Consider the following 12,250-nt stretch of genomic DNA (forward strand, 5'->3'; position numbering starts at 1 on the left):
GCTGTCATAAACAAAAAGTACAATTACATGTACAGATTCTTGTGTAATGATGAGTATTTTAAAAATCAGTCCTACTTTTAAATATTCTATTTCATAAATTACCAAAGATATTTATCAAACCAACATTTCTAAGTATACCACCTTATAAAAACAAGAATTACAGATATTTTTCATATAAATATTTTTATAAGAATGACTGAAAAGCAGAAACACATGATAATATGCATTTCCTCTGGCTTTCATATAATTTGTTCTGTCAAACAAAGCTAACCATGTCCAGATTTGTTCCACTAATAAAAATAATTCCTCAGATAATGGGGGAATAGCTTCCAGCATTTAATTTTGGGGATTGCTTAATCTCCAAACAAACATAGAATAGGATTATCTGTATATAATTTGATGTTTTGTGTATAATTACAAACTGAAACTAAGAATTCATTCCATCTAATTAAAGTGTACAAACAGAGGGTGAATTGTTTCAGTTTACTGAGAAAAGCTAACATTTAAAAACACATTTGATGATTCATAACTATGGAAAGCTTCTAAGAGATTTGCATGATAATACTGGCTACAACTTACTTTAATATTTATATTACAGAGCAGTGGTAAAAAAAAGAAAACATTCAGTACATTACAAAGCAACAGATAATTGGTACAGGCTGCAATGGCTGATCTCAAAGGGGAATTCACTTCTCTTTTTATGACTAAGTGCTGCAAACCTCTCCTGGCTTGGAAATGAGCTTCTCAGTGGTGGAAAAATCACTGACAGTGACTCAAGGCTCACCCTCTGCTTTTACCCTTGACACTGTGTTTCCACAGTCATGCCACTGTCCTTAAAGAACTATTATGTCTACACAGCACTTGGATTACTTCTTCTGAAGTAATTGCTGGCATCAGTTGCTAAGTCTTTTGTCCAAACCCTTGTGCAGCAGCATTATTCCCCCACTACTCATCCATCCCAAAGCTGTGCCAGCTGATCAAATGGGACCACAACAATTGCAGAGCTATCCAGTTAGATGCCCATTAGAAATTTACTGATACACAGAAAAAAAAAAAAATCATTTATACAGTTCAATATCTTAAAACCTCCCAAAGCACTTATCACTAATATTCTAATCATGTGTTATGAGACTAACATTTTCACTCAGATTTTACTGCGTGCTTTTTGGACAATTTTGATAAAGTGGAAAAAACTCCATGAACAATACTCATAATCCAGAGAATCTCCATTTACTGTAGAATGATAATATGCCTGGAAGAAAACCTTGAGAAGAACTGGAGAACTGGGGTAACTCAGAGTAAAGTACACTAGCATTCTAACAAGACAACAGATATTTTAACAGACTCTCTACAGCAAAACCAAAGGTAGGAGAAATTTTCTGATTAAATAAATAATTAAAAAAATATTATTCCATTTTACACTTACTTACATAACTTGGCATGCTGAAGCAAAGATCTGAGATCAAGAATCTTCAGAAAAAAAAAAAATCAAAATTTTAAAATTAGTTTGAACAATTACCATGCTGGGGTACTTGAAAGAAAGCAACTAATTGCTGACAGCATAGGTTTATGACCCAGGGAAAAAAAGTAAAAGAAGAAATAAGATAAAAAGAAGAGTGACAAAAATATGAACTTCTCAAAACTTGATTTCATTACCAGATTCATGATCCCAGACAACTCCATATAAATTTTTTTCCACCCACAGATACAATCTTTTATGATTTAGAAAGCTCATACAGCAGCAACTTATGGTCTTAGTGAAAAGGAATGAAGACAATTTAGAAATGGCATAACTAGACATAGGACATGCAGCAAGACCTCTCTAGTTCCAGGGGTTTAGTTAGTTAATTTTAATTTTAAGTGAACCAGTGAGACTAACTGCAGCTTATCTGGTGTCTCCCATCTTCACACCTGCTGTGGGAACAAAAGGAAGTTGCCCATTCACAAATGTCATGGATAACTGCACTCTGCAATTTACTGGGTTTCAAATGATTGGTGAAGAAATTGTGTAGGAATAGGAAAACTCTATTAAGGACTCACTCTGAGATGACAAGGGCATTTCCACAAGCCCTACCAACATGACAAGTGGCTTTATTTTATTTTTACAGTAGAATGGGAGAGGATGTAGACATAATTTTAGCAAGACCCCTGCTGAACTTCACATCATACTGGGTAATGCAGCTATATAACTCTTATTCCTTCAATACTGTGTAACTTGTTTTGATGGAATAAGCAAATGCATTTTTTTCCTTTTTACTAATGGCAGCAATTATGGCAAACAGAAGAGAATCTTCTGGCACTGCCACTTTCCTCTATGTTATTAATGTGATGTGTGCACATTGTATAATTACAGCCATAGGCAGTATATTGACACATGAAAGAACTACATTTTGCATGTAATTTGTGTAGAATTTCAATACATAAAGTATCTTTGCCAATGTAATGCCAGGGTGCTGTAGTAAAAAATGTCAGTACTTTAAAATTACCACAGTCGATTAAGCTTTTTCTGACATCACATGCCAATCTTAGCAATATCACATATATTAAGGTTGCAAGGGAATTAAAATAAATTAATATTACTGAAGTTATCTGAGTTACATGTATTAGCATATATATATATATATATATATATATACATATCTGAAACAAATCTTGTTTTAGTTCAGGATTACAAAATTCCCTTGTTAGCAGAAAGTTTTCCAAGACAACTTGGAAATCTATTTACATTAACATAGAATAGCAAGAAAGAAGTTATAGATTACTATACACTCTATGCCAGCAAATACTCTTACCTTTTAAGAAATATAACTCCAGAGATGCCTTCTCACACAGGTGCCTCTGTTACTTTACAGACTTAAGGTGACATTTATTGTCCTAAAATATTACTGTCATGAAAAATTGTTTTGAAATTACACAAAAGTGTTTATTTATATGGAAATTGTGACCTAAAAATGATTAATCGCCTCCATCTGACTACAGACTTCTCCCTCACACAATCTCTCTATTGCTCTATCTGGCTGTGTTTAAAACAGAACAGAAAAAAGAAACCCAAAATACATTTGGATGTAGGTATAACCATCAAGACTATTCAGTGATAGCAATTCTTATCAAGAACTTAGAAAAGGAGATATTAATAGATTGGATATGAAAAAAAGGAGGTTTCATAAATATGAATATAATGTTGCTAATTTTTTACTTAAGGAACACATAGGTAAAAAATGTACTTGTATTTATTGTTCTTAGGAACATTAGAAACCTGACTTTCATGAAGGTATCTGAACATTAAAGTACAGCACCAAGTCAATTTCAGTTATCTCACCTCCTGTTATACTAAAGTGTTACAGAAATCAGTTTCTAAGCTTTTCACTGCCTATTGTATGGTTTTGTTCTGCAGTATTATCAGACTGTTTATGTATATTGTTTATTTCTTTTGTTCCTTTACGTTTCCAAAGAAACTGGGCTCAAAAACTGAGTTGATCTTACTAAGAGTGTGTTACCTGATGCAAAGCATTTACAGTCCTATGAGGTATGTTGAACTACTAATTTAAATATCCCAAATGAAATATTGTGCAGTATTACAGTATAGAACACTAATATTTCAATGAAAAAAATAGAGTTCAAAATTGAAAACCAATCTTTTGAAAATTAAACTGTTCACCTTGTAGGAAACTGACATATATTGAATGTTGCATTTTTTTAGCCATTGACTTCTGACCCCAGCATACTGGTTTTTTCCTTTTCTGCTGATACTCATCAACTTATGCTGGAAAACCACTCAAATGTTCTTTATGTACCTGTGTATTTTTTTCGTTACATAAATATTCATAAAATATTTCTAAATAATTTTCACTATTAGAGAAATTGAAATAACAAGCGATTACTCACTTGTTTTTTAAACTATGACTCAGTGTTCAGTTCTAAAGAAATTCTCACAATACAGAAGAGTAATTTCAGGGAAAAGACTGTTGTCTGAGAGATGACTTTTTCTCAAGGTCTTCTAGTCTACCCCCAATAAAAGAAAAATATGTAAGTTTCTTAAGTATGAATACAAGCCAGAATGAAAGAAGACTGTTTCTTTCCATCTCTTTGTCTTAAATTCAGGGAGAGTGTAAGTAGTACCAACAATAAGAAGAGTTTACAGAATATTTGACTGATTAGATGGGCTTCAAGTAACAGATGGTGAAGCAAAAAAGGTGAAAAGGACAAAAAAAAAAGGAAAATCCCAGAATGGAAGAACAATGAAAGAACCTGTATTGATAGAAAAAAAATCAGCGAAATACAAATTTCACTGCATGACAGTGACCTTACTTCTACCTTTTCTAAAACTACTGACAAACCACTATCTCTCCCCTATAACCTGGTATATTCATTGTTCAAAGGCTTGGTAACAAGAGTACTGAGAAGGGAGTTCATGATAAGAAATGTTTGTACTTTATGAAAAAAAAAATTCACTTTTAAAATAATTTTTTCTCTCTACATAACCATACCAGTATATGAATACCATTATTCACAATAAATGCACATATGCAACCATTGGATTCTAAAGTAAATGCTTGCTTTTCTCTAACCTATAAGAAAATACAAAATCAACTATTATTTTAACTTTGCAAATACAGTTTGAGTTAAACACACCACATATCCTTGTAGAATTGTTCTATCCAATTTAGGAACTGTCACAGGCATCTTTTATGAAAAATCCTTTCCTTAGGATTTTTCCTCCTGAGAAGCTGAGAGACCTCAGGAACAAAATGTAAACATTGATTATCTGCTGCTGTGGAATGCAACAGGTGCATCTGTGATTGGCCCATCTTAAATGTTTGTAATTAATGGCCAATCACAGCCCAGCTGGCTCGGACAGAGAGCTGAGCCACAAACCTTTATTATCATTCTTTCCTATTATTCTTAGCTAGCCTTCTGATGAAACCTTTTCTTCTATTCTTTTAGTATAGTTTTAATGTAATATACATCATAAAATAATAAATCAAGCCTTCTGAAACATGGAGTCAGATCCTTGTCACTTCCCCAGTCCGAAAACCCCTGTGAACACCATCACAAGGAACAATTGTTTTTTTATTATAAGAGGATACACTGTTCATTCTGCTCAGTGTTGGCCATAGAATTCTTTGTATCCCTAGCTCCTAGAAAAGAATTGTTGTAGGCATCTGTAGGTATCAACTGTTAGTTCAGTGGCCAATCCAGCTCCATCAGTTACTGTAGCCTTTAATTTGAATTAGGCTGCATATATTTTGGTCGGTCTATGGCAACTATAATTTTAGAAAATCCTGAAATGCTATCTTCAAAGCAATATACTAAAGATAAGCTCAACTTAAAGCTGACAAATTGATTAAAATGAGGTAAAAAGAGCAAGAGTTAGAAATCCACACAAGTGTAAGTTATACCTTAAAAAGCAAAACAGTAATCTGCAGCACTATTGCAGTAATAGTGCACAGTAATAGAGCACTACTGCACTAATCTGCAGTAATCTGCAGTGACTATTTGGTACCAATACTCTGTGAAGATTTTTCAAGCCTTTCCTTCTGCTGAACAAATTCTTCTGAAAGTACAGAAATGAGATTTATCTTCTCCTTTGCTCCTCATGTCTCTATAGATAAGGACAAGGAAAAAATCTGTTACCAAAAAAAAAAAAGAAAAAATAAAAAGAAGAATTCAGTAGTCTTGAACTGCAGTCCATGCTAACCCTTTTCCAAGCAAGTGCTTGTACTCTGATTTAGCAGCCAGCAAGCTCTCATGTGTGCTACGGATTTATACTGAAGGGCTCAATGTGAGCAGCTTGTGAATACTGAAAGCAGAAACTTTCCTGGAGCTGACGGTCTGCTAGAAGCAATTAACCTGTTTAGTATGACACTAACCAAGCCTCCTGCAGCTCTGATTTTGCTGTGGTTCTTGTTCCCACACTACTTTCCACACACTTGGAAATAGATTTTGAAGTATGCAAGAATGAAGTTTATTCTAATTGTCCTTTCCCCACTGCCTTTCTTAAATATACATACACCCCCACCCCAGGAATTTGAAAAACGATAATTATAAAGTGTAATCTTAATTTTCACATTTTATTCAGATGAATTTAAAGTGAGTAATTATTAACAATTGGATAAACTTTCTTACATTTAACAATATACAATCTGCAACCCAGTGTGAGGTTCAAAGTAGCCAAGTAGAACAAGTCAATGGCTGGCACTCATAAGCTAGAAAAAGAAAGCCTAAGTGGATTAGTATGCAGAGCATTAGGGCACTGAAGTAATTTTCAAAATTAACTCCCTATGAGGAGAGTTGGGGGATTTTTCCCCCAGAATTTTACTTTTTTAAAAATGGGTTTTTTTCTGCAGAAACCTTCAAAAGAGGAATCAGAGGAAATTTTATGTAAGAGAAGATAAGTAAGTCTCTTCATAAACCAGTGACAAAGTAAAGAAAAAGAGCAGTGCGAGTCTGTATGCACTTTCAGATAGATGGATAGATCCAGTGTACTGGGCTTCCTCCCCATCTTCTGAGTGATGACTCACTGCACTGTTTCTATGCCTGGTTTTGAGGGACAAGGAACTCTTCTGCAAATAAATGTTGCCAATTAAAGTCAAAAAATGACATTGGTATATTGGCTAACTTCACACTTTTCTGTGTGTGCATTAACTTCAGTTTGTTCTCTTACTGCAGCAAGGAATCTGAGATACACCTGCCAAAGGCCACCTTTACTGTCACTGAAAAAGGAAAATACATGTGCCTGAGAGAGGTAACAATAGATGCCACCCCGTTTCCCTCTGGCATGCTCCTTTATGTTATCTCTTCTTTAACATATTGATAAAGCTGAATTAAATATTTCAGAATGCAAATTTCTAGCTTTTTGTCAACGAATCAATTCTTTAAAAATCTACAAACTTTGCCGTAAAGCTGACACCCTTAACCTTCCTGCAAGTCTTTGGTCTCTAATCTGAATATTTTCTGTAAAAGCATAGCTCCAAAAAGCCTTTTAACATATGCATGGAAACCACTAATTGTCTTTCACCCATGTTTTTTTAAAAAGAGAAAACACTTTGCAACATTTATTATTCATAATTGAGTGTATTCTTAATTATTTATATATTTCTTTTATTTTCATTTCCCCCCCTCATTTAAAAAAGGAGGGGTTTTTTTTTTCTTTTTCAGTGTCATCTCCTGAATAAGGGAGGCTACAGCCCACAAGATCTGTATAGTTAAGATTGGTCTTATCTAAATTTGCAATTTATGGAAGTATCTGGACCACCCTAAGATCCCTGTACAGTCATTGGAGACTGAGGCATTTTAGGATGCAGTTTGTCAGGCCTATTCCACACCAAGCTTTTGGATGAGAGGAATTTTGCACTGTAGCCTCTGTAATTATAACATCCTTGACAGCTAAAAGAGCCTTGAGAGATTTTCTTTGCTGTAGACATCTGTACTATTAATTACATTTTGCCAGTTAAATCCTTCCCTGTCCCTGTATGAATTCCCTCACTCCTTTCACCCCAGTAAGTTATTAACAATTTAACCACTTCTAAATATATCTGACAGAAGAGCAAAAATAGCCAAGATTCCTGCAAGTTTTATGCAAAACAAGGGCTAGAAAAAGCATTTTACTAGTACCTACATGCAGGAAAGCTGCAGACATAGGACTCAGCTGTAGACATGAAATAAACAAAAAGAAATGCTATGAAAACCATAAACCATGCTTTTAAAAATAAATCCAAAGAAAGGATCCAAAGCTATTGTACAGAAACATCTTCGTTGCATCTGATACTTGTTTAATTTATAAAGGTTTTCCAATATTTTTATATTCATGAAAAAGAATTCACTGTTTGTAAGGCAGTATAACAGGATGTTGACCACTAGAATGTAATGAAGCAATCCCTAATAAAATGCATCTGTAGAAGAAGCAATTTATGATTTTAGGGAAAAAAAAAAGTCCATTTGCTAGTTGAGAAACAGATCTCATATGGTTTTTTTTCAAAGAAAAATACAAATTTTACAGGGTAGAAAGTTCAGGAATCTTTTTGTGACGTGAAAACCACAGTAATTCAAGCTCAGAAGTTAGAAACTATGTATGAAAATAATTTTCTTCTTTAAAGACAATAAATGCTGACATCAACATCATCAAGAAGACAGAAATAAAGGATTAATTCAGTTTTCTTTTAGCAGGTTTTTTTACTACTAGTGCTACAGTGTATAAAAGATTATAAAAGTAGGCATGCTGCACCATTTTACTACTGCTGCCCTCTGCTGCATGGAACAGTTTCTGCCTGTCTTCATTTCATACTAAGCTGGTGAATTATTAGTTTTAGAGGTAGATGTTTAAGTGCATATGCCAGATTGCTTATGTTTATTTCTCTAACTTGCAATGAAGTTTATTTGGCAGCAGAAGAATTAGAATTTTACAGTAGGACTCAAAATTGTCACAGTAAATAAATTATTATCAAAGACGATATATGATACAATGAAGAAATATATTCCCAATCTACTTTTACAAAGTAGACTGACTTACTTCAAGAGATATTTTGACTCAATTAAACATGCTGCAATATTCATGACATTAATGTTAATGTTTTTTTAAATGTCATCTCTCAATGAATGTTATAAATGAGGAGGCAGTAAGAACAGAAGATCCAACATGAACAGTCTATGAACAGTCTACAGTACAGTTTGTTCCAACATTTCTCTTTCTTACTCTTTTTTTTTAAAATCAATCCATCCATCTGTACATTTCAGAAGAAAGTGCTACTTTCCATACCATACTCCCAATAATAATAAACCTATTATCTGCAAAGATGTGACTTGCACTGCAGGGTAGCCCAGTGTCGTGGGGTGACAGCCTTTATCCCAATATCGTGTGTTATGTCTGGCAGCTGTGCCTTTTCCCCCACCCCCCCCCCCCCCCGGCAGTCTGGCTGTGGCGGGATGGGGAAGAGAGGAGGAGGGGGGGGGGGGGGGGTGTGACCAGGCACTTTTGGCTTTTGGCTTTTGGCTGCTTGGCTTTTGCTAGCTGCTGCTTGCTTGCTTGCTTGCTTGCTTGCTTGCTTTTTGCTTTTGCGCTGTTTTTTTTTCCTTTTTCTTTTGTTCTCTCTCTCTCTTTCTTACCCTCCCCTGAAGATACTGGACCGGCTCCGGATCCTGACCTGCAAGCTCCAGGACACCCGAAGCCTGCTAGAGAAGATTCGGCGCCCTCCACGACACAGTCTGGTCCCTTTTTCTTTTCTTGTGTTGGGGAGTGTTCTTTTGTTACTTGTAAATAAATAGGTTTTGTTTTCCACTTTGCTCCTCCGAGGAATTCCTTCCCGAACCCGGTGTTGGGGGAGGGGTGGTTGGAGGTTTGTTTTGTTCTGGGGGGCTCCCTCTTGGAGATTTCCCCTAATTTGTCCTAAACCAGGACAATAACTTTTTGGTGCATTGGCCGGGAAACCGGAGGCCAAAAACAGTGGAAAAAAAACCTATAACAATAATATTTTGGTTTTGGTTGTTTTGTGGGCATATTGGTGATTCATAATGTCATTTGGAGTGGAAGCTTGCCGGTTTTTCTGGTCCCTAGGGGCTTTTGAAGTTTTAATACCTTTGTGGTCCCTAGGGTTATTTCCTTACCCCAAAATAGCTCTGATGTTGTCCCTAATAAGTAGCTTTTGTAAGCGGGGGGCACTAACCAGAATAATCATTGTGCTGGCCTTATGTGTGATGATGTGTCGGATAACAGTGCTGGACTTTATTTCAGGAATGTATGGATTGTTGTCATGGCTGTGTACTCAGTTTGTTTGGGGAGAAGAAGAGGAAGGGGCTTTTCAGCCTTTGTCTTCCTTCTTCTCCTACAAATTGTTGACATCTCTATTAGAAAATACTGACTTTCCCCTGAGTTTGAAAGAAACCATCTTTCTGGCATTTAATTTATTAAGCCTTGTCTATACTGTCTGGAGTGTATATAAAATGAAAGCTGAGATTTCTAGAGGGGTTAGAGAGACTCCTGATTCAGGAGTAAAACAAAGCAGGAAAAATCTTGACTGGAGTGGGAAATGGGAATATATGGGCCAGACTTTAAAGGAATTTTCTGATCCTATAGACTGGGACTTTCCATCTGATCAAATTCAGAATCCAGTCGAGGTGGCAAAGTATTTGAGGGAGAAGTGCCATGGTAATACTAAGGAAGAAAGGATTACTGCAGTGAGCTGGGCCTTGGCGTTTGTTTACCGTACTCTGCTAGATACTGTGGAGCAGCAGATAGCAGAAAGGGAACAGGGAGATAAGTTGGTTACTATCCCAGTGACCCAGGCTGCAGCTAACATCCCAGGCTCCAGGCTAGCAGCTGAATCAGACAATAGGCCCCAAACCATGGCTGTTGCAGCTAATACAAGAGGTGGAAAGTGTAAAGGCAAGACCGATCGGAAGGTGGAGGATGATGACGATGATGCAGAAGAAGGACCCTCACCAAAATCAGAGGCCACATCAAGGGGCACAGAATCTGGAGCCAATATTGACTCCTTTTCTCTGAAGGACCTCAGAGGCCTAAGAAAGGATTACAGCCGACAACCTGACGAATCTATTATTAGTTGGTTAGTCCGCCTTTGGGATGCTGCAGGGGAGGTTACGATTTTGGATGGTACTGAAGTGAGGCATTTGGGATCCCTGTCACATGATCCTGCCATCGATCAAGGTGTGATGAGGGGGGCTAACCCTCACAGCCTCTGGGAACGGGTCCTAAGAAGCGTAGCAGAACGGTACCTGTGTACGGATGATCTCTATATGCAGCAGACACGGTGGAAGACCATAGAACAGGGGATCCAACGCCTGAGAGAGATGGCGGTCGCAGAGCTCGTTTTCTCAGATGACACAACAACTAGGAATCCGGACCTGGTACCATGCACTCCGATAATGTGGAGGAAACTTGTGCGACTTGGGCCACCTGAATACGCTTCTGCCCTAGCAATAATGAAGCGAGATGATACATATGAGACTGTGCTCGATATGGCAAAGAAGCTTCGAGCGTACGCAGATGCTGTGCATGGCCCAACTCATGCCAGAATTGCAGCAGTGGAAACCCGACTGCAGAAACTAGAAGACAAAATAGAGGAGAATCATAAGAAACTCCGGGAAGAGATTAAGGAGGACCTTATTGAAATCTCAGCCGTACAAATTAGAAGCCCTGGTGTCCAACGCCGGCGCTCCTTTGATGGGGAGAGAAGGTACATCCCACGGGCTGAGTTATGGTTTTTCCTGCGTGAGTCTGGAGAAGACATGAGAAGATGGGATGGAAAACCCACCGCTGCTTTGGCACAACGGGTGCGTGATTTGAAGAGAAGAGAAAGTATAACCAAAAAGATAGCAGCTCCGGTCGCTCGTAGCCGAGATGTTAAGTATGACGATGACGATGACATGTCCGATCCCCTTGAAGGAACTTCCAAGGCATATGCCCAAGGAAAGAAGGACAATCTGGCTTAGAGGGGCCCTGCCTCCAGCCAGGGAGAGGCACGGGAGAACCGGGTTTTTTGGAAGGTGTGGATCAGATGGCCTGGCACATCAGAGCCACAAGACTATGAAGCATTGGTTGACACTGGATCACAATGTACCTTAATGCCATCGGAACACGTGGGGACAGAACCTGTTTCCATTGCTGGAGTGACGGGGGGATCACAACAGTTGACGTTGTTGGAAGCTGAGGTGAGCTTGACTGGGAAGGAGTGGCAGGAACATCCAATTGTGACTGGTCCAGAGGCTCCGTGTATTTTGGGCATAGACTTTCTCCGGAATGGCTATTACAAAGATCCTAAGGGATTCAGGTGGGCTTTTGGAATAGCTGCGGTTGAGATAGAGGGTATTAAACAATTGAATACCTTGCCTGGACTATCAGAGGACCCATCTGCAGTAGGACTTTTGAAGGTAGAGGAGCAGCGAGTGCCAGTTGCCACCTCAACAGTGCACCGCAGGCAGTACCGGACGAATCGAGATGCTGTGATCCCCATCCACAAGATGATTCGAGAGCTGGAGAGCCAAGGGGTGGTCAGTAAAACCCACTCACCCTTTAACAGCCCTATCTGGCCCGTGCGAAAATCTGACGGAGAGTGGAGATTGACTGTGGACTATCGTGCCTTGAATGAAGTGACTCCACCACTGAGTGCGACTGTACCGGACATACTGGAACTGCAGTACGAGCTGGAGTCCAAGGCAGCAAAGTGGTACGCGACCATTGATATAGCTAACGCGTTTTTCTCCATCCCTCTGGCAGTAGAATGCAGGCCTCAGTTTG

General features: G+C 38.0%; 1 long non-coding RNA gene across 3 annotated transcripts in view; it reads left to right on the forward strand.

Moving 5' to 3' along the window:
- Positions 1-12,250, forward strand: part of LOC113459739 (uncharacterized) — a 168,794-nt gene that overhangs the window by 62,188 nt on the left and 94,356 nt on the right. The window lies entirely within an intron of this gene.

This window comes from Zonotrichia albicollis, chromosome 1 (assembly GCF_047830755.1).
Source record: "Zonotrichia albicollis isolate bZonAlb1 chromosome 1, bZonAlb1.hap1, whole genome shotgun sequence".
NCBI classification, from domain to species: Eukaryota; Metazoa; Chordata; class Aves; order Passeriformes; family Passerellidae; genus Zonotrichia; species Zonotrichia albicollis.